The 27,861-nt window shown below is 36.7% G+C and overlaps 1 protein-coding gene and 1 long non-coding RNA gene across 3 annotated transcripts in view; one reads left to right on the forward strand and one right to left on the reverse strand.

Annotated features, from left to right (window-relative positions):
* The window catches only part of LOC123872130 (WW domain-binding protein 11), a 136,440-nt gene that overhangs the window by 97,058 nt on the left and 11,521 nt on the right, over positions 1 to 27,861 (forward strand). For both annotated transcript variants that reach the window (XM_045916284.1, XM_045916283.1), the window contains one exon: positions 10,515 to 10,574. The gene's annotated coding sequence lies outside the window, so the exon portion shown is untranslated. The remainder of the gene's footprint in view (positions 1 to 10,514; positions 10,575 to 27,861) is intronic.
* Positions 6,169 to 27,516, reverse strand: LOC123872143. Its single transcript, XR_006797414.1, has 3 exons — positions 27,459 to 27,516; positions 14,331 to 14,334; positions 6,169 to 6,179 (listed from the first exon to the last, which is right to left on the reverse strand). It is a non-coding gene; the product is annotated as an uncharacterized LOC123872143 (long non-coding RNA).

Raw genomic sequence — 27,861 nt, forward strand, 5'->3', positions numbered from 1 at the left:
TGGTCAGTTGGAAAAGTTTCCAATCCCTAGATGTTTTAAGTCATGTTTCTAGTAAATAGGTAGGTACTTACATGTAAAATTTGCACATTGTAAACGTCATATTAAACCCTTTGACCTTTGTGGTGAAAATATTCCGAGAACAAATTGTATGTTATCTCAAAAGAGTTACATAAATTATATTCTGAAAATATGTACAGGAACATCTGACGATCCAACGGGACAAGACGAGAATAAATATCAAAGTTCCCTTACTAGAACTACAGTTTATTTATTCCCACTATGACAGAACTCAATAGGAGATACGAGAAACTTAACATAACCTGTTACAACTGGCAAATAACATACAGTGACCGAAGGCAACATCACTTTATAAATCATAACGGCAAAGATAGACGTATTGAATTTCCGAGTCCAGAATTATATATAACCCAATAAGGCACTAATATATTCCTCTATCGTCTCCGTATAACGAAATGCAATCTATTCTGATAAATCTTGTATGCGGAAGGTGATATCATTAGTGGCTTCCCAAACTGGACACAATGGCTATCGATTTTGAAAATGGTGAGCTTAGTTTTAGGGAATATTCTAGTATTATTATGTATGAGCTACAAGTTGCTACAATACGTAACTAACTACTTACCTACTTGGGTATTTTGTTTTTAACCCCCGACCTAAAAAGACGGGTGCTATAAGTTTGACGTGTGTATCTGTGAATCTGTGTGTCTGTGGCATCGTAGCTTCTAAACTAATGAACCGATTTTTAACCACCGACCCAAAAAGAGGGGTGTTATAAGTTTGACGTGTGTATCTGCGTGTCTGTGAATCTGTGTGTCTGTGGCATCGTAGCTCCTAAACTAATGAACCGATTTTAATTTAGTTTTTTTTTAAGGTGGCTTGATCGAGAGTGTTCTTAGCTATAATCCAAGAAAATCGGTTCAGCCGTTTGAAAGTTATCAGCTCTTTTCCAGATACTGTAACCTTCACTTGTCAGTTGTCGGGAGTGTTATAAATTTTTAATTTACACTTGTTCAACCTTATCCACTATCAATGATTACTGATCTGTGTTAGTGAGTTTTCACTGTCCACTTTCCTTTTTTTGAAGCAAAGAATACAATTAAGCAAATCTTTGTAATTGATAAGGAATTTGAGTAAGCCAGTAATTTAATTTTTCTCGTACAGAGCCGAAAGAGATTATTAAAAAGTGTACAAGATAAATATTTTTCATTTTCAGGCCAGTTAAAAATGATTTTTCCATGATACAAATTTTTAGGCTAAATTATGTATATGAAGAAAAGTCCATACTTCCATAATACTACAATTGTGAAAGTATGTAATATTATGTTTGTCTGTCTGTTACCTTTTCACGGCCCATCCACTTCAATGACTAGACTTTGGTCCAGAGATAGCTTGCATCTTGAAGACATACATAGGCTACCTACTTTTTATCGTGGAAAATCAAGAAGTTCCCACGGTAATTTTAAAAACCTATGACCGGGCGGATGAAGTCAATAACATAATTTAGTTTCATATAATAAGCTAAGCATCTGCAAATTAAAGGTCACAGAACTCTTCATCGAACTAATCAACTCTAACCTATCATTCAAGGCAGTTACCTGCTGCAAAAGCTCCATTTAAGACGTCAATAAAATTATCTAAAAGCTCTCCTCACATTAAACGCTTAATTATGACACTCGGTAACGGTTAATCTCGGAAAGCGGTCACGGGAAGTATCTTGTAGCTGCTGTATTTACATATAAATTGAGTAGGCTTCATTGTCAACCCAAACTGATGTTAACAGGCTGCCTGGACACGCGAGTAGGGTGACCAATATTTAACTTGGAACAAAATATTTCGAAAAAATACCTACACTATGGCATCATATTGAGATTTTTACATGGTAGTATGTTGTTTTGTGGTTGCTAATGTGGTTACTATTGCTAAAGGCGTATAAAAAACTTAAGCGTCACTTAGCGGGAAATGGAAAGACCTACACTCTTTGTTTTTCTTTCTGATTAGATTTTAATTAGAAATGTTATGAACTGCAGTGACTGAAATAATCCAATGAAATGATCCAAAGAGTGATATGCCACACATGAGAGTGGCATATTTCAGAACATCTAAAATCTAAATTATTAAAATAATGAGTGGCATTACATGAGGCACATAGTTCGAAGAACTGATAGATGTTGGGGTCCCAAGGTGCCTAGAGTGGCTAGAGAAAGCGCAGCATTGGCAGTCAGTTGGCAATCCTTGATTTCTTGATGAAAATCTAACTACTAGCTAAAAGGCAACAAAATACTCTTAACGTTAGCATTGGATAAAATAACGTAGATTTAAATAAAAATAAATAAATAGTTTATAGTTTCCTAGGGTAGAATATGTTAGGAAACACTGTAAACACATATATAAACACTATGGAACTTAAAACTAAACTACACATACACATTGTAAAACATAGTACTCCTGCAATCATTAGATCTAGGGGCATGCCGAGGCGATCAAAGCAATAGGGGTTAGCCTCATCTTGTTTCGCCGAAAATTTTTTTTATTCACTATAGGCAGGTGCTTGACCACAATCACACCTGATGGAAAGTGATGATGTGGTCTAAGATGGGTCTAGGTAGACCTAGAAGGTGCCTATTCACTCTTGTTTTAAAGATACCCGGATTGTAATTGATAGGAAACACAGATCGCAGAAGAGTAAAATGTGTACAATAGCACTCAAAAGTGTGTACAAAGCATTCAAATATGAAAATCCATCATCTTAAAGATATAATTATGGTCACCTCACTGGACATAACCTAAGCATCGCTAAGAAGATTTAGTGCGAGAAGGCACATGATGTGAACAGAATGGGTGTAATGATGCTAAACTTAGCCTGAACGGTGTCCTAGATGTCCAGTGTCTAACAATGTGATGCGGAATTTGCATAATTTTGTACCACTAATGTTTGAAATGGCGATGATAGCCTAGTGGTTGAGATTTTGGCCTTTTACTCCGGCGATCTGAGGTTCGCTCCCGGACCTCTAATTTTTCGTTAAAAAAAAAATATTTATAAAGTACCAAAATTGTAGTTAACAAGCAATAATAAATTAAGTTATTTAATATATTATTGTGACATTTTCAAAAAAAAAAAAACAGTTACATTGGAAATGCTTACCTAACTCTAAACAGAGATTTCTTGAGTTATGTGCGTTTTTTTATGGAGAAATTATGGATCAGTTGCTTTAACGGTGAAGGAATGGTGATATTAGGGGTGGCTCTTTCAAAATCAATGGGTGATATTATAGAGATGACCGTAGAAAAGTTTTCATCTTTTAAACATGCCAATAAAAATAAAAGACCTACTACGCACTGGACGATCCATTTTTGCAGGCTTTAGTTTAATGAGTTTATTTATAGTCTTGAGTATGCGTATGATATAATGAAATATATTAAAATTATGTCATTACGTCGATAATTTGACTTCCGCATATCATATTCGCAAATATTTAAGAAAGTTGACATAATGCTCATTGAGAGCCGGTTTTGCATTAAAAAGAGAAAATATCGTAATTCAAGTCCACCAGTCTTAAATTGCATCATATCATTTAGTTGCATGATATACCCGTGTACTGATACATCACAATTTGTAAATTACTATAATGACTTCTTTATGGCCATCGTTGGACATGAAGGAGGTTCTTAATAACTCGACGCGACGTTATTCAGTATGTCACTATTGATTTGCGCGTTTCTTTATGGAATATGGAAGGGTGATTTTATGGTTTATATTTTATTGATGATGATTTGGCTAAATCCTTGCCTATGTTTATTTTTGTGCTAATTAGTAAGTATCTATTAATATTTATTTCTTCATGACTCCAAAATTATGAATGATGTTTAGTATCAAATAAAAGATTTCATTTTTTAAGGAAAGATATCCGAAAAACACCGAAGAAAATATATGAACAGATCCTTGTATGGTGGTATCTATAATGGAGTAGGTAGGTACTTATAGTAATCAAGTTTCAATTTTCATTTGTACTTTTGATTTAGTAATTTCTATGAAATTATTAAAAGTCCATAACACACCTACTTATGTAAAAATATTAACTCGAGGCTAATGAGTATGTAACTTATTTTGTAATTCGTACTTATATAATTAAATTCAGACACAATAATTACAAGGTACTCCAACGAACAGGCGTTTTAAAATGTAAACTAACTTACTATAATATAATTAGAATTCCCAACGTTCGGTCTAAGTCAAAACAAACTACAATAATGACTATAAATCTGTACCGGTAAATTTATCAGTGTAAAACGGTACGGCAAACTTTGCTAATGAACAAACATATCTCGGGTTGAATGCTTAGGAATTCTGCATATAATAACCGCCTTAGTACAATTAATGTTGATTTACGGTAAAATTGCCGGTTAGCTGAAACTTTGAGTCAATTAATGAAGACATCGTGACACGGGGACGCTAATCGTATGCTTTTACTTAACAGGGCTCTCTCCGTCACTCGCTTCATACAATCGTAGTTCCAATTTCATTTGAATATTAAGCAACCAAAGTCCATGAAATTTTGCAGACATATTCTAGAAACTAATATCTGTGTCCGTGGTGTTTTAATTTTTCTAAAAATACGTAGTTTTAAAATTACAGAGGCTCAAAGATTTGTATGTAAATTTTTAAGACCGCGTAACTTTGAATCCGAATATTTTAACAGAAATCTGAAAAACCACAGACATAGATATTAGTTTCTAGAATATGTCTGCAAAGTTTCATGGACATTGGTTGCTTAATATTCAAATGTAATTTAAACGTACGTCACTAGCTTCATACGTACATACGTACGTATGAAGCTAGTGACGGAGAGACCCCTCTTAAGTAGGTACATGAATAATAAATCCTTAGGGATTTTCTGTTTATTTAGTTTTATATCGCATTGAGGCATTGAATGTTTTTATTTGATGCAGTCTTTAGCTTGTAGGTAAATTAAATGAAAATTACCTAGTTAGGTTTGACGGTGGTCTTATTAGTGGAAGGTCCCGGCTTCGATTCCCGGCAGGGGTTTCGAATTTTGTAATTTCTCTGATCTGGTCTGGTGGGAGGCTTCGGCCGTGGCTTGTTACCACACTAATGGCAAACCCGTGCCGACGCGCGACGCCGTGTATAAGCCAAATGAGTATGGGTTTAATGAAAACTGCCAACTCCTTCCAGGTTAGCCCGCATCCATCTTAGACTGCATAATCACTTACCACCAGGAGAGATTGCAGTCAAGGCTAACGTGTATCTGAATAATAAAAAGAAGCTTAGTTGGATAAGGAATTAAGGTCCTTAACTTTAGTACACCCCTGACATTTCATACAAGCGAACAAGAAGTAACCACAGTAGGTATGCCTAAAGCAATATTTTATAATTTGTAATAGTTGTAATGGATTATACGGATTGACTGATATAATTTATAAGTGTTCTTTTTTCTTCTAAGCTAGCCTTATCCTAATCATGCCCGCGTGGAATGGTGCCAAGAATACTGGCTGCATTTCCGCGCTGGACAGCCAGGCTGATCCGTTGCGCAAAAAATGAGCAAGCCCTTCTATCACTAGATCAGGCTATGAATCGCGGTGAAATGTGTCGTAAAAATGCGTAGAAGTAATAAATTTAATTCTAATTGATAAATGATTGCATGATGATGGACCACATTGACGGTTCTTCTAGTACTCCAAATGTTCATGGGCGGCGGTAATCACTCAACATCAGGTGAGCCGCCTGCTCGTTTGCTCGCTATTTTTATTGAAAAAAAAAATGAAGATGTTAAAAAGCGGCCTGAATACAATAATAACCGCATTCTAATCGCATGCATATTATTATCTACCCATAACTACCTATTAAATGACTTCACAGAGGCACATGCTAATATGATATAACATATAATTTAAAATTCTATCCGGAAACACGGAAACCGTACACAGTAAAAGCGTGTCTAATCGGCCAATTTACATAAACAAATTAAGAGAAGTTTCCTTAGCGCGCACCTCAGCACTCCTCATACAAATGGTTTTTTGTATGGAGAAATAAATAAACACAAAATTTGCTAAATTTCTATTAAAATGACTAATTTCAAAATTTAAAACTACTCATTATAGGGCTTCTGGCAGAAATTTCTTAAAGAGATAATTGTGTTGTCCTTGCAATGTATTTATGTTTTAGTTTTAAAGTAAAAAATAAATACTATAAATAGGTACATTTTTAAGTAAGCCTGGAGAAATAAAAACTCACTAAGATTGGTTAATATTCAAATAAGAAACCAACTACTTTTTTTTGGAGCGCAGTACCAATAATATAACGTGTTATGAATAACAGTGATTCAGTATGTCAATCTTAAAACAAGTGTTTAACACCCCCGACCAGTAACTAGAAAAGAGTTGATAACTTTCAAACGACTAAACCAATTTTTTGGATTATTATAGCTAAGAACACTCTCGATCAAGCCACCTTTCAAACAATAATAAAAACTAAATTAAAATCGGTTCATTAGTTTAGGAGCTACGATGCTACAGACAGATACACAGATACACACGTCAAACTTATAACAACCTTCTTTTTGGGTCGGGGGTTAAAAATACAGCTGCTAAGTGTAATGCATGTATGTATGTACAACATACTATTCATGCGTGCGACCGACGTACACGACGCTGTACGTACTGTATGCAAAGAGATAAATTCAAATGTACGAATGAAATTCGACCCTAAAGTCCTTCAGCTACCGTTAACCTGTTGTGACTCAAGGAAAATACATATTGCTTTACTTTTTATTCAAATTAATTCTGATCTCTATTTTAATCAGATTCTAATGAACTGGAGAACCGGAAAGTAGGTATATCATGCGCCCGGTAGCAATGAGCAAGATTAATACACTTTTTTGCGGCCAGGATTATATTAACGGTGATTACCGATGAATAGTTGCCACAAAAAACTGTTTAATCCTATGCCCTAAGGTAAATACATACAAAGCGTTTAAAAACACGCTACTATGAACCGATCAATCAGCTCGTTTGCACTGCACAAGGTCCTCCATCTTCCTCCTCCATCGTCTTCCCACCATCTTCTTAAGACCGTCAGTCCAACAGGCTGGGTATCGTCCTACGCCTGCTTGCTAGTACGTGGTCTTTATTCCAGAACGCGTCTTACAGCGTCAATAAAACTAACTACATCGGATAAGAAGTAGGTATAAAGGTCTATTTGAGGAAGATTATATTGTGTAGGTATATTAGAATTAATAATGGAAGGGGCTATGACCATCAACGCTGAGAATTGCAAAGCAAAGAGAAGTTCTTGAATTGGTATCATTATAACTTGTAAAACAACAATCCATTTTCTTCAAAAACCAAAGCGTTCGAAAAACGTCAACTTTTCTATATAAAAGACATCAACGCGTTCTTCGTAGCGGTTCTAAGCATTTAAACAAACAAATGCGCGTAATCAATAACTCAGGATGAATATTTTTTAACTGTCTATTTGGTACATTTGAGTAGCAAAAAACCAACAAAAAAACTGGGTGTGTTGACCGTTCAGTCCATTATTTATGATTAGTGACGAATTGATGTTATGTTGAGACTATCTTGTCTCTAGAGATAACGCTAATAAGATAATGTCATATCACATAATATGTCGCGGCTAGCGGTAGGTGGATGGCCGACACTACCTATAGTGGGCTGATATCTTAATTTAATTATAACAACACTATAAATCAAATATCATCAATCAATCAAATCATATCAAAACTCTTTATGTACCTATTGCAACAAAAATTATACTTCCATACTAAGTATAATAAGTACGAAACTGTGTCTGTCTATTTTAACCTTTTCACGGCTCAATAACTGGACTGATTATGAAACTTTATTCCTGGATAAAAACGATTATAAGCTGCCATATTCAACTAAATCGAGTGATGGGAAGAAGTTACAAAAATCCAAACTTTTAGGTAAGATATTACTAGTAGACGCCCACGACTTCGTCCGCATAACAAGAAACCAAAAGCTTAATTTGCTATAATCCGCCAAACCAAAGAAATCTGTATGATGCAACATGCAGCATGCGACAAGCACCGCCCACCCTCCCAGTGACAAACATGCAGGAAAAGCCAGCCATCAAGCAAGCCACACGCACCACCACCACGCAGCACCACACAATTGCTTTGCACAATTTGACACAGAGATATTGCATACCTACTGAAGACAGGCTTAGGCTTCTTTTATCCCGGAAAATCAAACGGGATTAAAAAAAATTAAATCTACGCGGACGAAGTTGCGAGCATCACTTAGTACCTACTTAGGTACTAAATGTACCCATACATAGCTTACCTTATCTATGTATTGAAGATAAGCTATTTTCAATAACAGCTACGTAGGATTGTTATGATAAGGAAGTAGGAGCCATGTCCCGATATGTTTGTTCAACAAAGCAATCTGTTACGTAATTTCATACTCGTAACAGGAATCCTGACTGCGATAGATTGCATGTGATAGGCACTGACAAACTTGGGATGGAATAACAGGACTCAAGACTTTGAGGAGCTATCTGGGACCTTGCAAAGAATGCTTACTTGTTTGTAAAATAAACTAGAGGTTCCTGCCAGTTACTTCTATTTTAGAGATCGGTATCTCCAGAGAAAAAATAGGAACCCTTATAGGATCACTTCGTTGTGTGTCTTTATCTTAATATTATAAATGCGAAAGTGTGTCTGTCTGTCTGTCTGTCTGCTACGTTTTTACGGCCCAACCGCTGAACCGATTTTAATGAAAGGTACAGACTTGGGATACATACCGGGGAAGGACATAGGCTACTTTTTATCCCGGAAAATCAAAGAGTTCCTACAGGATTTAAAAAACCGATATCCACGCGGGCGATAACCGTTTCTTAGGTGAAAGAAGGTAAACTCACAATAACTTTCGCACAAGTATTCAGAATTCCAAGAAGTATAATTTGGAAAATTTTATCGACAACGAACCACATAGAGGCCGAATACGTAGATATAATTAAGGGTTTTTCAAACATCTTCTGATGTTATGTCTTAATCACTCATTCCTCAGATTTATCTGGTGTAGTGAAAAATGTATGCAAAGAATCCCAATTCCAATATTGAGAATAATTGATATTATGACGTACCTACCTACTTAAACATAGATTCGTATAATGATTGTAAAGGTATTATGTTATTTCTTAGAATTTACACGGGTAAATACCGCATATCGGCAAATTGTCGCATGTAATAAGTATAATTGGAGGCAGAAATTCTTTTTCCACGTGTTCTAAGATATGGGGAATTCTCCGATTATTGCCTGGATAATTCTATAAACCTACTTATTCCCTATTCTAATGATGTTTCTTATTATAACGATGATTCCATTTATTGTAATGACTATTTTGATAATTAATAATATATCTTTTGCCCAAACATTGAACTTTTTTTGTTAGTTTGAGTAGTAGAATAATTTTATTTAGAAATCAAGTTCAAAGTGATGTTTCGCATATGTCGGCAAGCACCACGTATTTATGAGCATATGGCTGTGAGTGTGAACACAATGTTTAAAGACATTAATCTTCTTCCTATCCTTATATCACGCTTTGTGGAGTTAGCACAACATGCATTGTCTTCTTCTTACAGTCGCTTCTGTCATCCTTCAACGCAATATCCATCCCTTTTTAACCCCCGACCCAAAAAGAGGGGTGTTATAAGTTTGACGTGTGTATCTGTCTGTGACATCGTAGCTCCAAAACTAATGAACCGATTTTAATTTAGTTTTTTTTTTGTTTGAAAGGTGGCTTGATCGAGAGTGTTCTTAGCTATAATTTAAGAAAATCTGTTCAGCCGTTTGAAAGTTATCAACTCTTTTCTAGTTACTGTACCTTTACATGTTATAAATTTTTAATTTACACTTGTACATGCATATACCCTTTCACGAAATTCATCCGTCTTTTCTTTGGTCTTCCTCTCTACTTCTTTCCTTCCACATGCATATTTAATATTCTTCTACTGATGTTATGATTTTCTTCCCTCCGTATTACATGCCTGATCCATGCCATCCTATTAACTGACCACTTTTCTTTTGTACCACTGGCGCTACTTTCAAACTCCCTCTTATACCACACATTCATCTCAACATTTGCATTTCGATGAGGACAATATTTAAAGACTATGAGATTTATTTTATACTTATCATTATCATATTCATTGCATACACATGCTTAAATACCTGCTTCACATGGCAAAAAAGGTGTTTTCCTATTTGAAGATCTGTGGCGCCGGCGTGAGACATATTTTTATAGGATAATTGAACAAGATGTATAGCATATTTTTTCATAATTATGTAGGTGACTCGCTGCGCGTCGTACCAATTAAAACAGTAACAGATTACAATAATTGTTTAATTGCGACTAGTCTTAGCGGTCATTCGATGGAAAAAAACAAACGATTTCCTATCATACGATATCTAATAAATATTGTTTTTTTTTTCAGGTACAACGTGGAATATTACGAATAGCTGAGAAAGCGGCGACGCTCGCGCTGTTGCAAACGGTAGGTACCTACCTACTCGTAACTACATAACACAAAAACAGGAATAGATACAAGAAGTTCATAGAAATGAAAGTCAAGATTAACTGGTGTAGTTAATATTATCGGGAAACCATTGAATGTAGTGTCAGTGACTCGGATTGGCAAGGAATGCTGTTGTAATTAGTTCGATCATTTTTTATCTACATTGAGAGTAATCCATGTGGATTACCTACTACAAGTGTAGATAAAAATAATCAAACTTGTTTCCATATGGAAATAAACGTTTTATTTTAATTTACTGATTTTTACTTAGCTGCACTTGTCTAGCAAAAAAACTTGTAGAAGGTAATTTGCGGAAGTTACGTTTCAATGGAAAATCTTGCAGAAATCGTTTTGCTGCGAATGAATGAGAATGTCAGCTACCTGATCTGACTTCTGCAAGTTTAATTGCCAGTGGTAAGCGGTGGTAGCCTAGTGGTCTCATTGTTAACAGAAGTATCACGTGCTTAAACTGTAAAGGAAAACATCGTGAAGAAACCTGATGCCCGAGAGTTCTCCATACTTCTACAAGTGTAAATTAAAAATTTATAACACCCCCGACAAGTGAAGGTTACAGTAACTAGAACTGTAACTTTCAAACGGCTGAACCGATTTTCTTGGATTATAGCTAAGTATACTCTCGATCAAGCCACCTTTCAAACAAAAACAAACTAAATTAAAATCGGTTTAATAGTTTAGGAGCTACGATGCCACAGACAGATACACAGATACAAGATACACAGATACACGCGTCAAACATATAACACCCTCTTTTTCGGTCGGGGGTTAAAAAAATTAGTACTTCACTTACCTATAATTCACGTTCATTATGTTTGGCGTAGAAAAAAAAAAATTAAAATAATTGCACACTTCACGCTTTCTACGTCCATATTATGAAAAGCATGGAGACTAGCTAGAGATCGCTGATATGTTTATCTAAAGTGGTTATTATTTGCGCAGACTTAATGGGATACCTAGATTTATGTTTCAGTCTTAGGAGATGGACTGATCACCTACATAAATGTGTATCAATTTTTGGTATTGAAAATATATACAACTTGAAGCTAACCCATTATTAGTATTAATAACCCATTATTAGCTTAGTATACAAATCAATCCAGCTGGAATAGTACCAATAATACTATGCTATATTTCCGCGCTGAACAGTAGGCTGATCCTATGCAATAGAATTAGCTAGATTTTTCTCACCAAATGAGACAATTAACCGATTGTTCTGGATTCTTAGACTCCATGGCAATGGCCATTATCTCCCTGGCAAATGGAACAAAAATGTAACTCTTGATAAAGACAAAGAATACTACAATAATTATAACTACGTAAAACAAGCAACACTGCCCCGTGCCCGCAACGTATGGTTACGCCGAGTAGGCAAAGCGTTGTCCTTGTCCCGCTCGTTTAACGTACAGTAGGTACATGTCAAAAGTAGATGATTTAATCTGTTCGCTTATAAGAAGTGTCGGCAGTATAATAGAGATATGTGTGTATACTGAATCAATGACAGATTAACTGTTTACGACAAGAAAAACCTATCGGGAAATCTTCTCGGCATTTTGTCGTTGTGTTGATATGGTACTTCCCTAATGTGTTTTAATATGTTACTTTGCCGGCAGCAGATGAATTCCTGACCGTTATGCTATTATGGTTTCCAATGGTCGACTGATTTGTCGACTGATTGGGGAAGCTGTTAATTAAAAAGAAAAGATATTAGAAAATCAGCTTGAAGGTTAATATACACGCGGATTCGGGTTCTAAAATTCCCGTGGGAAATTTTCCGGGATAAAAAGTAGCCTATTTCAATCTTCAGTTCTATAACTATTTATAGGCGGGGAGCCACCAATCCTAAAAGCTCCGTGATCACGGATTATAATATTTTTAGTAAAAAATAAAAGTTAACGTTTAGACGAACAAGATTTGCTTGGTCGGCGTGGATTTGATTGGCCGGAAATATTTTAATTAAATTATTTATTATTAAATTTCCATAATTTTTTCCGTCATCACGGATTTTGATCAATCTTATATAGAATCGTGTGAAATATTATGTTCAACAAGAAAAAATCCGGCCGACCAATGATTTTTAGCCGGAAAGGTCACGCATACCTGTTTGAATGGTGTGATAAGGGGTAAAATTTATCCATTATTACGGAAATCTTTTTTTTTTTAATACACGCGTTTTAATGTCACATTTATAATTATCTTGGTATGCGTGCTTACAAACTGCCAAAAGTATCGCGCATACCAAATTATAACTCTTCGCTTTTTAACGGTTTCTATATTTCTGTAAAGAGTGAGTGAGGCAGATTTTTGGATGGACACTACATGTAGCTCAATTATTAAAGACAAAAAAGTTTTTTTAACAGTTGAAGACAAGTGTTTTGTGTACACTCATAGTAATGAAATAATAACTCGAATACTAGATGAAAATTATAAATGCTACCATGAAGAAGCTGATAAAAGATTTTTTTTCCACTTAAACAAATGTTCGCCTCAACAAAAAATCCTCATAAAATCATTAGATACTGACGTGTTAATTATTTGTCTCGGAAACATACATAAATTAAAAGAGCAAGAAGTACGGATCACAACCAAACCCAATTTCGAAATAAATTACGTAAATTGTACACAATTCGCAGAAAAGCTAGGTTCATCAGTCTGTCGAGCTCTACCGGGCTTCCATGCTTTTCCAGGTTGTGATTATACAGCGGCTTTTGTTCGTAAAGGAAAAATTAAAGCCAACAACCTCCTGTTAGAAAATGAAGAATATCAGAACATGTTCGAGCATTTGACAAATCCGGGAGGCATAAATGATAAAGAAAAGACAGATTTAGTCCAAAGATTTACAAATGAAATAATAAATGTGACATTAAAACGCGTGTATTAAAAAAAAAAAGATTTCCGTAATAATGGATAAATTTTACCCCTTATCACACCATTCAAACAGGTATGCGTGACCTTTCCGGCTAAAAATCATTGGTCGGCCGGATTTTTTCTTGTTGAACATAATATTTTACACAATTCTATATACGATTGATCAAAATCCGTGATGACGGAAAAAATTATGGAAATTTAATAATAAATAATTTAATGTAAATATTTCCGGCCAATCAAATCCACGCCGACCAAGCTAATCTTGTTCGTCTAAAAGTTAACTTTTATTTTTTATTAAAAATATTAGAATCCGTATCACGGAGCTTTTAGGATTGGTGGCTCCCGGACTATTATATCCATGCAAAAAATATCAATTCGTTCCTCCGTTGCGGCGTGATTGAAGGACAAGCCAATGAACAAACAAGGGTTTTGGGTGTGATAATCAAATGTTAACATAGTACGTAGTTTTGTGTCTTCTGCTACGTGAAGTAAAGTTATATTAGTAGGAGATGTCAACCCGTGTCTTTTAGCATTTAAATAGAACAAATAGGAATCCACTTATGTGCTTGTATCTCAACAGAAGATCGCGTCTACTTTGTTGCGGCTTCAATTCGAACGCTTCCTAGTAAAAGCCTTGCATTTGACGACACGGGCATGACAATGGTGTACGTCGTCCAACGCTCGTGTTACGCTCGTATCATATGGAATATCTCAACGTGAAATGAAAGCACATTATTCAACTTCTCATGAAAGGTCCTGCGACAATCTTGGCATTTCACTTTATGGGTCGCACGCCGCATACTCACATGTGAGTGGCTACCACATTATACGTATCCCCCTTTACAATGTTACATAACTAAAACAATGACCTTTGTTTTCATGATGACTATTCAATGAAATCCCTAACAAACGGCTATCCCTACCAAAAATTTACCAAGATATAGGGTTTGTAGAATCAGAGCTTGTAAGTAGAGTGATTTGTTATTTATTGTTATAAATGTGATACAGTCAAGAACATTTAAGAGCTATATTACTTTGGACTTCGGATAGGTCCCATGGCCAGCACAAATCTAAGCTCAGCTAGGGGCTTGGCTCTATTAGAGATCTCATAACTTTTTAACAGTGAAAACATTATGAACTTGTGAGTCTTGGCTACCTTTTTACATGAAATGTTTTTGGTGGGATCGTTTTTTCACAACAGACTGTAATCGCACCAAATAGTACCTACGTGTTGATTCAACCTAAGGTGGAACATGCCTGCTTAGGAGACGCCTAATCACTCATCTTTCAAAGATACCAATATTTGTATAGTTAGCGAGGAAAATTCAAGAAGAAAGGACATTCCATATTCTAGTAATGTGTATCAGAAATAAGAAAGCGAATCGCTTTACTATAAGTCCGTGGAATTTTGACTATGTTAGAGACCTTCTAATATGATTTTTTACTTGTTTTTGTATGGAGCTTATTTATTATTTATCACGCAGTGCCCGGTAAAATCGACTACGGTTTTTGTGGCATTAAATAATTGTATAAGTTTTCCATCCATCCATCCATCAGCCTGTAAGCGTCCACTGCTGGACATAGGCCTTTCCAAGAGCGCGCCACCAAACACGGTCCTCCGCCTTCCTCATCCACCCGCTCCCCGCCACCTTCTTCAGGTCATCGGTCCAGCGGGCTGGAGGTCGTCCCACACTGCGCTTACCGGTACGCGGTCTCCACTCCAGAACACGTCTGCCCCAACGGCCGTCGGTTCTGCGACAGACATGGCCTGCCCATTGCCACTTCAGCTTGCTAATCCTTTGAGCTATGTCGGTCGCTTTTGTTCTCCTGCGAATTTCCTCGTTCCGGATTTTATCCCTGAGAGTAATACCCAACATAGCTCGCTCCATAGCGCGCTGAGCGACTTTTAGTTTGTGGATGAGGCCAACTGTCAGTGTCCACGTTTCTGCTCCATACGTCATCACAGGTAGGACACACTCATTGAAGACCTTAGTCTTAAGGCTTTGCGGTATCGACGATTCGAAGACCTGACGTAGCTTTGAAAATGCTGCCCAGCCCAGCTGGATTCTTCTGTCAGCCTCCTTGTCGAAGTTGTTTCTACCGAATTTTATAATCTGGCCGAGGTAGTTATATTCCTGAACAACTTCGATGCTGACATTGCCGACGGTGACGGGTCTTGAGTAAGTTTAATAATAAAAAAAAAATAATAAAAAATATCAATTAGTTTGAATAATAACTTATGCCATGCATCGAGGCCGTAACTTGATATATCGTCTAGCAAAACTCATGGATACGTGTAATGTAGTAATGCCTTTAGTATGTAAATTGTGACATGTTCCATATAATTTACTCACCCCGTAATCTTAGCAGCCGTAACTTTCAATTTTATCGAAATGCATCTGTAAGCATCAATTTATGATGCGTAGAGAAAACGGTGTGGTTTTTAAGGCTTACAGGGGTAATTGCATAATGCGCTCGCAATCTGCATAACTTTGATTTAAGAAGCCAATATGTTTAACTTGAAAATACCACTTAAAATTACCTATTATAATCGTCCTCATCATCACAATCAATACTCTAGTATTTTCTCTCTTTTCTTCATCTGCCAGGATTTGGAACTTCTCAAAATTCTAGACTCAGCAGAGTTTGAGCTATATGCCCTGAAATGTCAGTCAGTTCTCCTTTTATCAATACTAATATTATATTGTATGTGAAAGTGTGTCTGTCTGCCTATCCGTCTGCTAGCTTTTCACAGCCCGTACCATTCAATCGTTTTTGGCGAAGTTTGATAGAGAGATAGCTTGCAGGGAAGGACATAGACTACTTTTTATACCGGAAAATCAGAGTTCTCACGGGATTCTTAAAACCTAACTCCAAGTGGTTAAAGTTGTAGGTATCTCAGTAAATACTACTAAACGAACTGTCCCGATTTCGCTTGAAACCTTTTCTTAGTGAGGGTTTATACTCTAAATTATAGAAGTCATGTGCAATATCTCAAATTTTCTGCAATACTGCAATGTCTCAGAATACCATTGGCTTGTTTACCTATAATTTGTAGATATAAACGCAAGAGCTATATCTATTTACCACTGACGACTTTACTTCTACCTGTTTACTCATAGATTCATTCTCTTCAATCAATGTTACTTGTATTATTATGATAATCAAGTTCATGAACTTATAATATGAAGCAATCAGCATTTGCCTCCAGCGAGCATTGTATGTTATTATTAGTGCTTAGAACATCGGGGGTTATAAATGTGTTGATGGCTTACCATTTTGTGTAACGGTGTAAAAGACATGATTTAATAGCTTGAGTTATAGACTAAGAGCCAACAAGGGCCAGATCTTCGTTATTTTATAAAAGCTGAAAGTTACTCTGCGTATTGTCTCCAACACAGGGAACAACGATCAGCGACTATGAAGTTTGGATCATGGTAACTTTGGGAGATAACAGCTAACTTTCAGCTTTTCCATACTATAATATTATAAATGCGAAAGTGTATCTGTCTGTCTGTCTGCTACGTTTTCACGGCCCAACCACTGAATCGATTTTAATGAAAGGTACAGACATGGGATACATCCCAGGGAAAGTCATAGGCTACTTTTTATCCCGGAAAATTAAAGAGTTCCTACGGGATTTAAAAAACCGAAATCGCGGGCGAATCCGTGGGCATCCTCTAGTATAAAATAACGAAGGCCTGGTCCTCGCTGGCTCTCTCCCTATTGCGTCTGTTATAAGTACAGAGTTCGGTTAGTCATAATAGATGGGTATTATGCCAATTATATCAAACTAATGCGAAGATTAGGCAACGTTAAAGTTAGTTAATAAGATAGATGAATATTAGATTACGATGGGATGTGTTTATAATTTTAGATACTTAAGTACTTAAATAATTTCCCATAAATAAATTGGACGCCCGCCCCTTATTGGGTGTTAAATTAAATCGCGGAGTAGTTTTTCGAGTTGCAGTATAATTATAAATAGCTAGTTGATGCCCGCGACTTCGTCCGCGTGGATTTAGATTTTTTAATCCCGTGGGAACTATTTGAGTTTTCGGGTTCAAAAGTTGCCCATGTCAATTTCCAGGACGCATGCTACCTCTGTACCTACCCGTATAAATCAGTCAAACGTATGGGCTTTTGAGAATCACATGGGAACTCTTTACTTTTCCGGAATAAAAAGTAGCCTTATACCCCGGGATAGTTACGGGATACAAAGTTGATAGTTACCCGGGATACAAAGTTAGCTTACATCCCCGGGATGTAAGCTAACTTTGTACTTTTCATCAAAATCGGTCAATCTATTGAGCCGTGAAAAGCTAACAGAGACAGACACTCCCATTTATAATATTAATGCTTTTATACGTGAGGGCGTGCAAAAAAATGGGCGTTCAATAAAAAATACTATGCAATTATGCTTGGACACCCAACGGTATTACATTTTGCGTGAGGCTGGAGGCTCGATGGGTTAAGTCGTCGACTTTTGCTGCCTAGCCCTAACTTTGTTGCTTGCTCTACCTATACGCAGAAGGTAGGTATGATTATGAAGGGATCAAAGATCTCGAAACCCTTCAAGTAGAAGTTACGCTACTTGCAAATAAACAAGCTGAAATATCTCATAGAGAAGCTGCCGTACTTGTACATTAATATGTTGATTCAGCAGTGGCTCCTTGAATTTATGTCCGTGATATTGTTGCACTAGGTGGCCGCAGTACTTGCGGTTTAAAAGAAGAGGTTGCAAGTAATGAACGCGAGCGATTTATTATAGCACTTGTGATGAAATCAGTGTACGAGAAACAGTGATAATCATAATCAGAGCCTCAATAGCTCAACCGGTAAAGGAGTGGACTGAAAAGCGAAAGGTCGACGGTTCAAACCCCGCCCGTTGCACTATTGTCGTATTTACTCCTAGCACAAGCCTGACGCTTAGTTGGAGAGGAAAGGGGAATATTGGTCATTTAACATGGCTAATATTCTTTAAAAAAAAATGTTGTATTTTAATGGGCGGCATGGTCCGCTGGATTCTATACTCGCTAACTTGTATAAATAAAACCGACCTAACCTCAAGGCTATCGAAGTGTGCTAGGCTGCATTCCACAAACACCGCAGTGCATCAAGTCTGCAACTGTTTTTACCTCTACCACTACTATAGACTCCAAAATAACAATTTTTCATTTATACCTGGTAGAAATAAATAAAACTCACAAAAATCAGGTCGAGTTTTAGCATAGGTAGTTAGAAACTAATTTTACGCACTTAATATCTCTATGCACTATTCGCAATGTTCATGGGATTCGATAAGTTTTTAACACTCGTACCTATAAATATCATGAAACTTTAACAAGTAGATCAATGATTAAAAAAAAACCGGCCAGGTGCGGTCTATCAAAAACTATTTACTATACATAAAAATAAATAAAAATCTGTTTTAGAATGTACTTACAAGTAAAACAAGGAATGTTAAGTATCTTTAATTTTTAATTAGCATTTTCTTGTTTGTTAACTATAGAAATCTCAATTCTTAAATTAAGGGATTTCAGGATGTTACCGTATTTCTCGAGTGGAAATCAATTAATAGCCTACACTTTACAGATGCATAAAACACTGCTTACCCTAATTTAAAGGATTCAACAGTTGATCTTCTGTCTTCTTTTCCAAAATTACCTAAAGACAGGAATTTTTTTCAAAGGCAGGATAGGTATTAGGTCTATCCTGACTTTGAAACATGTGCATGCCACAGTTCTCGATTAGCTAAATATTTTATTGATTGAATTAAAAGAGAGAGAACTTATGGTAGGGGTTGAAACGGGCAGCATTTATAAATACGGCAAGCTTCGATGAAAGCTGCTTATAATCGTTAAACGCAGACAAATTATGTTGTTACACAGTTATATTTCATTTGAATGTGAGTTTAAGCGATCCAGGCGTGGCGTGGGTTTGTAATATTAATTAATAAGATTCAGATCTTCAAAGCTAGGCGCCTTTGCATAGATTCGTGTTTAGCTCGATTATTAAGTTAAATCCGTATTGTTTAGATGTTTTGACCTAGTTTTGGCATTACGATACTATTATAGTTCGCGACAGGTTATGATGGCAATCGGGGTGGGGACGCCCCGCACACCCGCATAGCGCGGGTGGCGTGCGGGTGTCCCCCCGCCTCACACCCCGATTGCAATCCGATCTGTCACGTACTTATAGGTGATGCTCGCGCCTTCGCATGGATTTGAATTTTATAATATCACGTGGGAACTCTTTTATTTTTCTAAATAAAAAGTAGCCTATGTCCGTCCCGTCCGTCTAAGATAGATACAGGATAAGTGGACCTAGGTTTTTTAAAAATCCCGTGGGATTTCATTGATTTCCGGGATAAAAAGTAACCTGTTCCTCAGCCAAATCCGTCCAGTAGTTTTAGCGTGAAAGAGTAACAAACATATACACAAACACACAATCTTTCGCCTTTATTATATTAGTGTGATGTGATTATCAATATGGTTTACTAATTAAATGGATTATAATATTAGTAGGTAGGTAGGTACAGTATGGATGAATAATTACAATTGTTGTAGGCCATGGATTATAATATTAGGTACCTAGGTTGGTTACAATATGGAAGACACAAACAACATTGTTGTAGGTCAGCTGTAGGCATGTCATCTCTACACGGCTACAGAGTCACTTGACGTAATAAATGGCTTTCAAAACGATAAAATTACACGAGAGCACTGGTTATGGTTTTGTATTTTTTCGCTGCCAATTGCAATTTATTGATAGACAAGGCGACATGGCGCCTCCTTGTAAACCGTAAATTATAACTTATCAGCATGCGATCTAACCTGTTCATAACAATCACTTAGTACTACTATACTCAGTGACGGATTAAGACTACTTGGTGCCCTAAGCAATCCATGCCTGTGGGCCCCCATATCCGTGTGTCAACTAGAATCGGTCTTTAAACCTTTACCGCCTAAAAACAGTAGTTTTTTGTAAAATAAGATGATGAGATGTAACGTACTTTAGAAGTGAAGTAGGTGCGACAACAATAAAAACCAAAGCATAATTTATTTATTTATTGAAATGCGCCTTGCGGCTTTCGGGGGCATTCGAATTGTCGAATGCACAAGCGGGCAGCGAGTGGGCAAGCGGGAGTGGGGTTATGACTCTAGATCGGACTCTATGTCAACTTGAAACGCGCGAATTTTCAAATTAGTCCTAGAAACTCTTTTTGGTGTGGTTTTTGGTGACGTGAGTGAGGTGAGACGTGATGCCCTAAGGTCGGTTTTTTTTTGTGCTTCTTCTGGTGCCCCCTCAGACGTGATGCCCTAGGCAATTGCTTAATTTGATTAAGGGTTAATCCGTCACTGACTATACTACATAAATTACTTAACTTTTAAACACTGGTCTATAGGTAAACAAATAAACAATAATCTGCAAGAACGTATGGTATAAGAAAGATGAAGGTAGGTATACAATATACCTACTCAAAGGCCATAGCATTCGAATAAATACATAGTGTGAAAATATTTTGTGAAAGACGTGAAAGAGGTCAAAATCCGATATTTGACAGCTAGTCAAACCTGTATTTTTTATCAAACTTCAAAAGACGCACTTGTATGGGACCTTCTATGAAATACTAGCATGTGACGTCACAATGATTTGATATGCTTTTTGCATGTTTAATCGATAATAATTTGAAATGGTTATTGCACTCAAAACAAACGAAGCACATGAATTTTACGTATTTTGGAAGGCCCTCTGTTTAATAATCACTGAGAAATAAGTCCTTTTTGACATAGGCATATTCCGTATTGAAATGAAGTAGGTTTCTTAATTAAGTAAAATTATTAACATTATAGGTAGATAGACAAGTTGTAATCAAATAAAAAGGCCTAGGTCTAGAAGTGGACGCAAATAGGCTGATGGATGAAGCTATAAGTACACTGTTTTTGTATCGTTCATATCAACAAGTAGAAAATCATAGATTAACTAATTGAGGAAACATTACATAATTACCTTAGGAGGTAGTTATGTGGTTTTTAGACGCATTTTTGTATAACCGCTAACCACAGGCCAAGCGCGCTAGGTTAATAGTGCAATCCTGAACGTAAGGGAAAGCCTGTTCGGTAATGTGTGGTTTAAGTTTAACCGACTTGCTAACTTGTTTATTACTAGTCACAGGTAGCTATGTAAATATTACCTACTAACTGGTTATAATTATAACATACCACAACATATACCTATAGGGCTTTGGTACAAGAAGTGAAATACATATATACCTAGGTCTCTCTGTAAACTTCCTATTCATATACGTACTTACAGTAGCCGGCAGGTAATATTGTACATCGACCTTTACACTAGCGGCACGCTATGATGGCCGGTTTGACACATTACAATAGTGATGTGGAATGTCAATTTATTCTCGAACAAAAAACAATTAAGTTTTGTTTTTGTACCTGATTAAATAGGTTTAATAAAACAAAAATGTATATGTTTATTTAATTTATTTGAACGAACTGAATATTTGAACGAAAATGAATATACATACTTTATATGCACACAAGAAACATATGAATACAAAAGATACCAAAAAAGGTGCCACAAAAGGCCATAATTAATCAGATTCGTCCATACTACTATTTTCACTGTCGTCACTGCTATCATCACATACATTAATAATTATATGTTCGTTTTCTATAATATTATCTATTTTCACATCTCTTTCATAATCTTCCCTTATTAATTTAACAGTTCTATTCACAACCTTTTCCCAGTCTCCTTTAGTCACATGTTCACAAGCTTCTTCTAATAATTTTAGCATTTTTTTTGTGGTAAATGGGGGTTCTGTATTGTGTCTTGCAGCATATCCCTTAATTTGAGCCCACACCAACTCAATCGCATTATACTCACAATGGTAAGGCGGTAACCGTATAACTCTGTGCCCATGTTCTAATGCTATTTCGTCAATGACGTATCGGATCTTGGTTGGTTTGTTTTCTTTTAAAAGACGTACTAATTCCGCTTTTAACATATTCATGTTTGCATCTACGCCATTTTTACGAAGCCATGCGACGATATCAGCTTTCTTTTGGGATTGGGCAGGTGGCTTGTCAATTTGCATCGAGTGGTATGGGGCGTTGTCCATAATTATAATAGATGGTTCAGGGAGGCTACACAACATTGAGGTAAACCATTCAGTAAACTTTTCTCCATTCATGTCTTCATGATAGTCTCCAGTGGTTTTTGACGCAAAAGCCATGAGAGAACCTTCGACAAACCCGTTGATGGTTCCGGCGTGACAAATTATAAGTCGCGATCCTTTTCCTACAGGAACTTTGGAAGTAGATGCTGCTGTGTCATCGTTCCAAGAACGGCCTACAGTATGGTTAGCATTAAGCCATGTTTCATCCAAGAACACAACATTTTGCCAATTTTTGATTTCTTTCACTTGCCGTAAAAAAGTATACCTTGCCATCGCTATATCAAATCTTTCCATCAATATTTTGCGTTTGTTACATTTTTTGTATCGAAATCCAATAGTCTTCAAAATCTTCGTTAAAGAACTTTCCCCACCGAAGAATAATCCAGCTTCCTTCAGTGAATGCACCAACTTTTTTCTTGTTGGATACTCCTTCTGTAAATAGTAGCCGTAAACATGTCTTCGGATAGCATCGGCATCAAAGCTATCGATGCCTACGACTGGTTTTGCTCGTTTTCTCTTTTTTGGTGTGTGAAGTTTATTTTCTTCTGTGCCAGTCTCGCCATATTTTTTTTTAGTTATCCGTCTAACAGTTCGTTGTCCAATATTAAGCGCATCAGCTACGCGTTCAACCACTGACGTTATAGGTAAAATTGGCCCTCCATTTTGAGCTTCACGATCGAAATAGTTACGAAGGCGTATTACGAACTCACGTGTCTGACTATTTAGAACAGTTCTCTGCGTACGTTCGGTCATATCGACGAAATCCACAACAAAGGGCTTGAACAGAGTCCAAATTAACGAGCAAGGGTCAACAGTAATGCAGTATCAATATTTGAAATCCAAAGCCAGGTCAAAACTATATCACAATCGCATTGCACTGACAGTTTATACTTTTCGAAGCAACGTCAATTCGAAACTGCTTTGTTTTGCATTGAGCATTGACGCGAGTTTGCCGGAGGTAGTAGTTGTGCTAGCCAGCGATCCTATGTGACGATCGTATTAGATTCCATTTTTAAAAATTTATTGATATTTTTTTGCGATTTCAGAGGTTTGTCCACATAGTGAAAATTGTTCATATTCACAAGTACATTCACCCCTTAAATGGTGCAAACTGATTTTTCTACACTTGTATACATTTAAGAAATCAATTTAATAAATAAATTTTGAGTCCTAAACCTAAAACTACATTCGATAAAATTTATGAATCTCTGCACATCACTATCGTCAATAAAGTAATACAATTATTTCCTTCAAAGTCGTTATCAATTAATACGGAACTTCATGAGCGGACAAACGTCAAACCGGCCATCATAGCGTGCCGCTAGGATAGAAAGAGATTTCGGCTTCGTAGAGCGTTGTCTCTGTCATTCATACCTATGTGAGTTGTGACGTTTTGTCGGTCTCAACGACAGAGACAATGCTCTACGAAACCGCTATCTCCTTCTAAAGGTCGATGTACAATATTTCCTTGCGGGTACCGGGTAAGTACAGTATACTTCGTCTGCATGGATCTAGATTCTAAGCCTTTTGGAAATCGCACGACCATACCTACGCGCTCCTTCGTCTTCCGTCTCCACCCTTTCCGCAACGTTAACATAAAGCTTGATCAACCCGTTGCCGATCCACTACTGAGCACGGGTCTCTTCTCAGAGTGAGAAGGGTTTAGGTTATACTCTGGCACGCTGGCCCATTGCGGATTGGCAGACTTCACACACCTTTGAATACATGGAGAACTCTCAGGCATGCAGGTTTCCTCACGATGTTTTCCTTCACCGTTAAAGTGATATTTTAAGTTGTCCTCTGTCTCGGTGCCTTGTTCCTCATTTATGAGGGTTGTAACTCCTTCCATTATTCACAGTTACAATAACAAATTAACGTCAGGAATAAAGCTAAGAAGTGAGACGTTACGGTAGAGGTGTTTGTCTCGCCGCGTGACTGGTTCGCCAGTCAACATTTTGCTTCGTGCGCTTTAGCAAAGTACAGTAGGTAGGTATTTCGTACAGTAGTTAGGGGATTTGAGCAAAAGCGGCGTAGTGGAGGAAAGTTGGCGCATCACAGAAAACAAATGCCAGTTAGGACTGATCAACCAATCGGGATGATGCCTATGTAAAAAAGAAATTATTTCTTATTAATTATTAAATAGAGTGTCTTCCAAAATTCGTAAAATCAACATTCGACACTTTTAAGTTTTGCTAACCATTTTAAATTACCAAGTTACCTAATAAGTACGTTAAATTACGTCAAATGTGATGACGTCACATCTGTGAATTCCATACAAGCACCCTTACTAAGCGAGCGTTTTGACGTTTGATAAAAAGTCGCCGATTTGACTAATAGTCATCATCCCTATTGCATGCGCGCGGTAGAAATCTTCTGAATCCCCAATTTAGACTGCTAAAGAGCCTTAAAATTATCGATTATGCGCATTTTCTCAACTTGTTTGTTAGTTTCTATGCGCATAGGTAGGGCGGATTAAGGGGCGGACACAACCCCTCCACAGGCTAAAAGCTCTTTTTACTTGACGCTAATTGTATTGAGCTAAACGCTATGGTATCATGAAATACACTCCAGTTACAAGTAACTTGTGCTGCTTCTACATGTAGTAACTGTAGGTATATTGCCCTAATCGACCAGTAAATCTGCCCTTTACTTTTGTATATTGGGGCTTTAAACGTTAATTTATGTGGTGTTAACTATTTAGCATAATGAGCTAAAGAAACGCGACTGATACGGTGAACCTTAGCTGTACAACAACCTATTTGCCTAGGGTCATTGTCCATTTAACCCCTCAGCACTAAACTAGCTTTAGCTTAAAAATAGAATAGGTAATAAGTAGGTCGAGTAAAAAAGAGTAGGTAATCTGATGTTCGCGACATCATTCCAATGGATTTTGATTGCCTACTACAACAAGCTCCAGCATGCAAGCTAGCACTGTGCTTTTCATCAAGATCCAGGGGTGAAATGGTTATAATTAGATAGACAAACAATAATATAATTACTTTTGCATAAAATTAACATAGATGGTGCTCGAATTCTTTGATTTTCCGGGATAAAAATTATCATGATGTATGATGCTAGCTATCTTTCTACCAAATAGATGAAGCCCGAGACTTCCCGTCCGTGAAAACCTTGATTTTTCGGGATGAAAAGTAGCCTATGTCCTTATATGGGATGCAAGCTATCTCTGCAATAAATTTTGTGAAAAACGCTTAAACAGATTGGCCGTGAAAAGCTAGAAGACAGATAAACAGACAAACTTTGGCATTTATAGTTTTAATGTGGATTAGTTTGGATGCATTAAAAAATAAATTGTACGTTGAATTCACGTTTTGAATGTACCTATACTTTATTGGATAAACCTGAGATGCATGATAATGATTAAGTAATAATGCATTTGTATACCTACTAGTCGAGTCTAACTCAACGAACAAACTCGATGAACCTACATTTCATATGGCTGACGTCCTGTGACCAACTTCCTTTTCCAACATCAGACCCTGGTTAGTCTGGAAAGTTATCTGCCAACTATTTCATCGAGACTAAATTGTACAGACTACGTCTTATTGGTACTTACTATTCGAGCATTAATTTTAGCCCTGTCTTAGTTTTGAGATTTGTGTACAAAATAGGCACTGTTAGGTATAGGTTCTCTACCCGTTTTTGCATATCAACCATACCTTTAAGTAACTTATTCCAGTTCCATAAATATGTCCGTAATAATTAACTTTATATCAATTAGATATGGTTCGTTTTAACCTGTAGGAAGTGGCGAGATACATTTTAAGTGAAACGGATGGACTTTCTACAGGGAGGCTGATAAATTGCTGATTTATTATATCGTCGACTACACCGCAACATAATATTGCATAATAAAATCAACTCAGGTTACTTGGACTGAGCTCAGTTGTATATTTACACGACTAAACTGCCCAAAAAAAGGACTGTTAGTTTTCAAGATTCATGTAAGGTTTCTTTATTTCACAACCTTCAATAACTTCTAAATGCCAGAATTTCTGATTTACTATGGGCAAAGATTATGGGGTATTGTTAGAATCCTGACATAATCCCGAGTGCTTTAAACTTTAGCAGCAGTTAGGTCTGGTCTAATAAAAAGATAGGTAACAAAAAGTTTAAGTCATATTAAATTCGTGAACGAAAATTGAAAATTAATGACTTCCTTAATAAAATTTGTGGTCACACACGGCCAAGGACATTCAACTACCTAATTAGATTCTTACCTACTTCATATCGTAGTTTTTGTATAATAATATTTATTATACTTATGTACCAACTTCTAGTTTTTATTTATGACTGCATCCGCTTGGAGATAATATAGGGTATTTGACAGGTTTTTAAAAACTGTTCTACGTTAATCACTGAAGGACTCTTTAGAAAATGTATATTTTACGTTCCATACTTAATGCAAGAAAAAACGAAAACAATAATATTGTTTAAATATCCCGCGAAAACGGGTTTCCTGATATTATGGCGCCTCATATTATGACTCGTGAAGTCACCTGCTTGTAAACTATAGCTGTTGACTACAGCTGCTGTTGAGACTAAAGGCTGATTCACACCTAGCACCTACGTACACGTGACACGTGCGTAGTGACGCGCGTAAACCCGTAGACGTAACTGCACGAATTACGTCTACGTGAACGTTCACGCCACGCAAGTGATATGTCATGTTTCATACAGTTCCATACATTACAACGCAATGGTACGCGCTATGTCTACGCAGCCTGTGTGAACGAGCTATAGATTGTTTATAAGAAGTTGACGTCATCAACCATTCGGCCAATCACAGTCGTTTACGATCACGTGACTAAAGTATCAAAAATTATTCTTATCTTATCTCATCTCTCATCATCTCTTAAAATATCTCGTATTTGTCTTAACTGAGTAAATAGTTGATTTCCAAAATTCAAATTCAATACGGATAGGTACCTCCCATCAAAAGGTCCTTTATTTTACACTAGCTGATGCCCGCAGCTTCGCCCGCGTAGATTGGTCAGATCCCCTGCAGCATCAGGATTGAGGAGTTGGACTCCAAATTTTTTATGAAACAATGTCGCAAAGTTCCTCTATCGATTAAAAAAGAAATGACGCAAATCGGTTCAGAAATCTCGGAGATTTCGGTGTACATAGGTAGAAAAACACAACTCCCTTTTTAAAAGTCGGTTA

This window comes from Maniola jurtina, chromosome 14, assembly GCF_905333055.1.
Source record: "Maniola jurtina chromosome 14, ilManJurt1.1, whole genome shotgun sequence".
Taxonomy (NCBI): Eukaryota; Metazoa; Arthropoda; class Insecta; order Lepidoptera; family Nymphalidae; genus Maniola; species Maniola jurtina.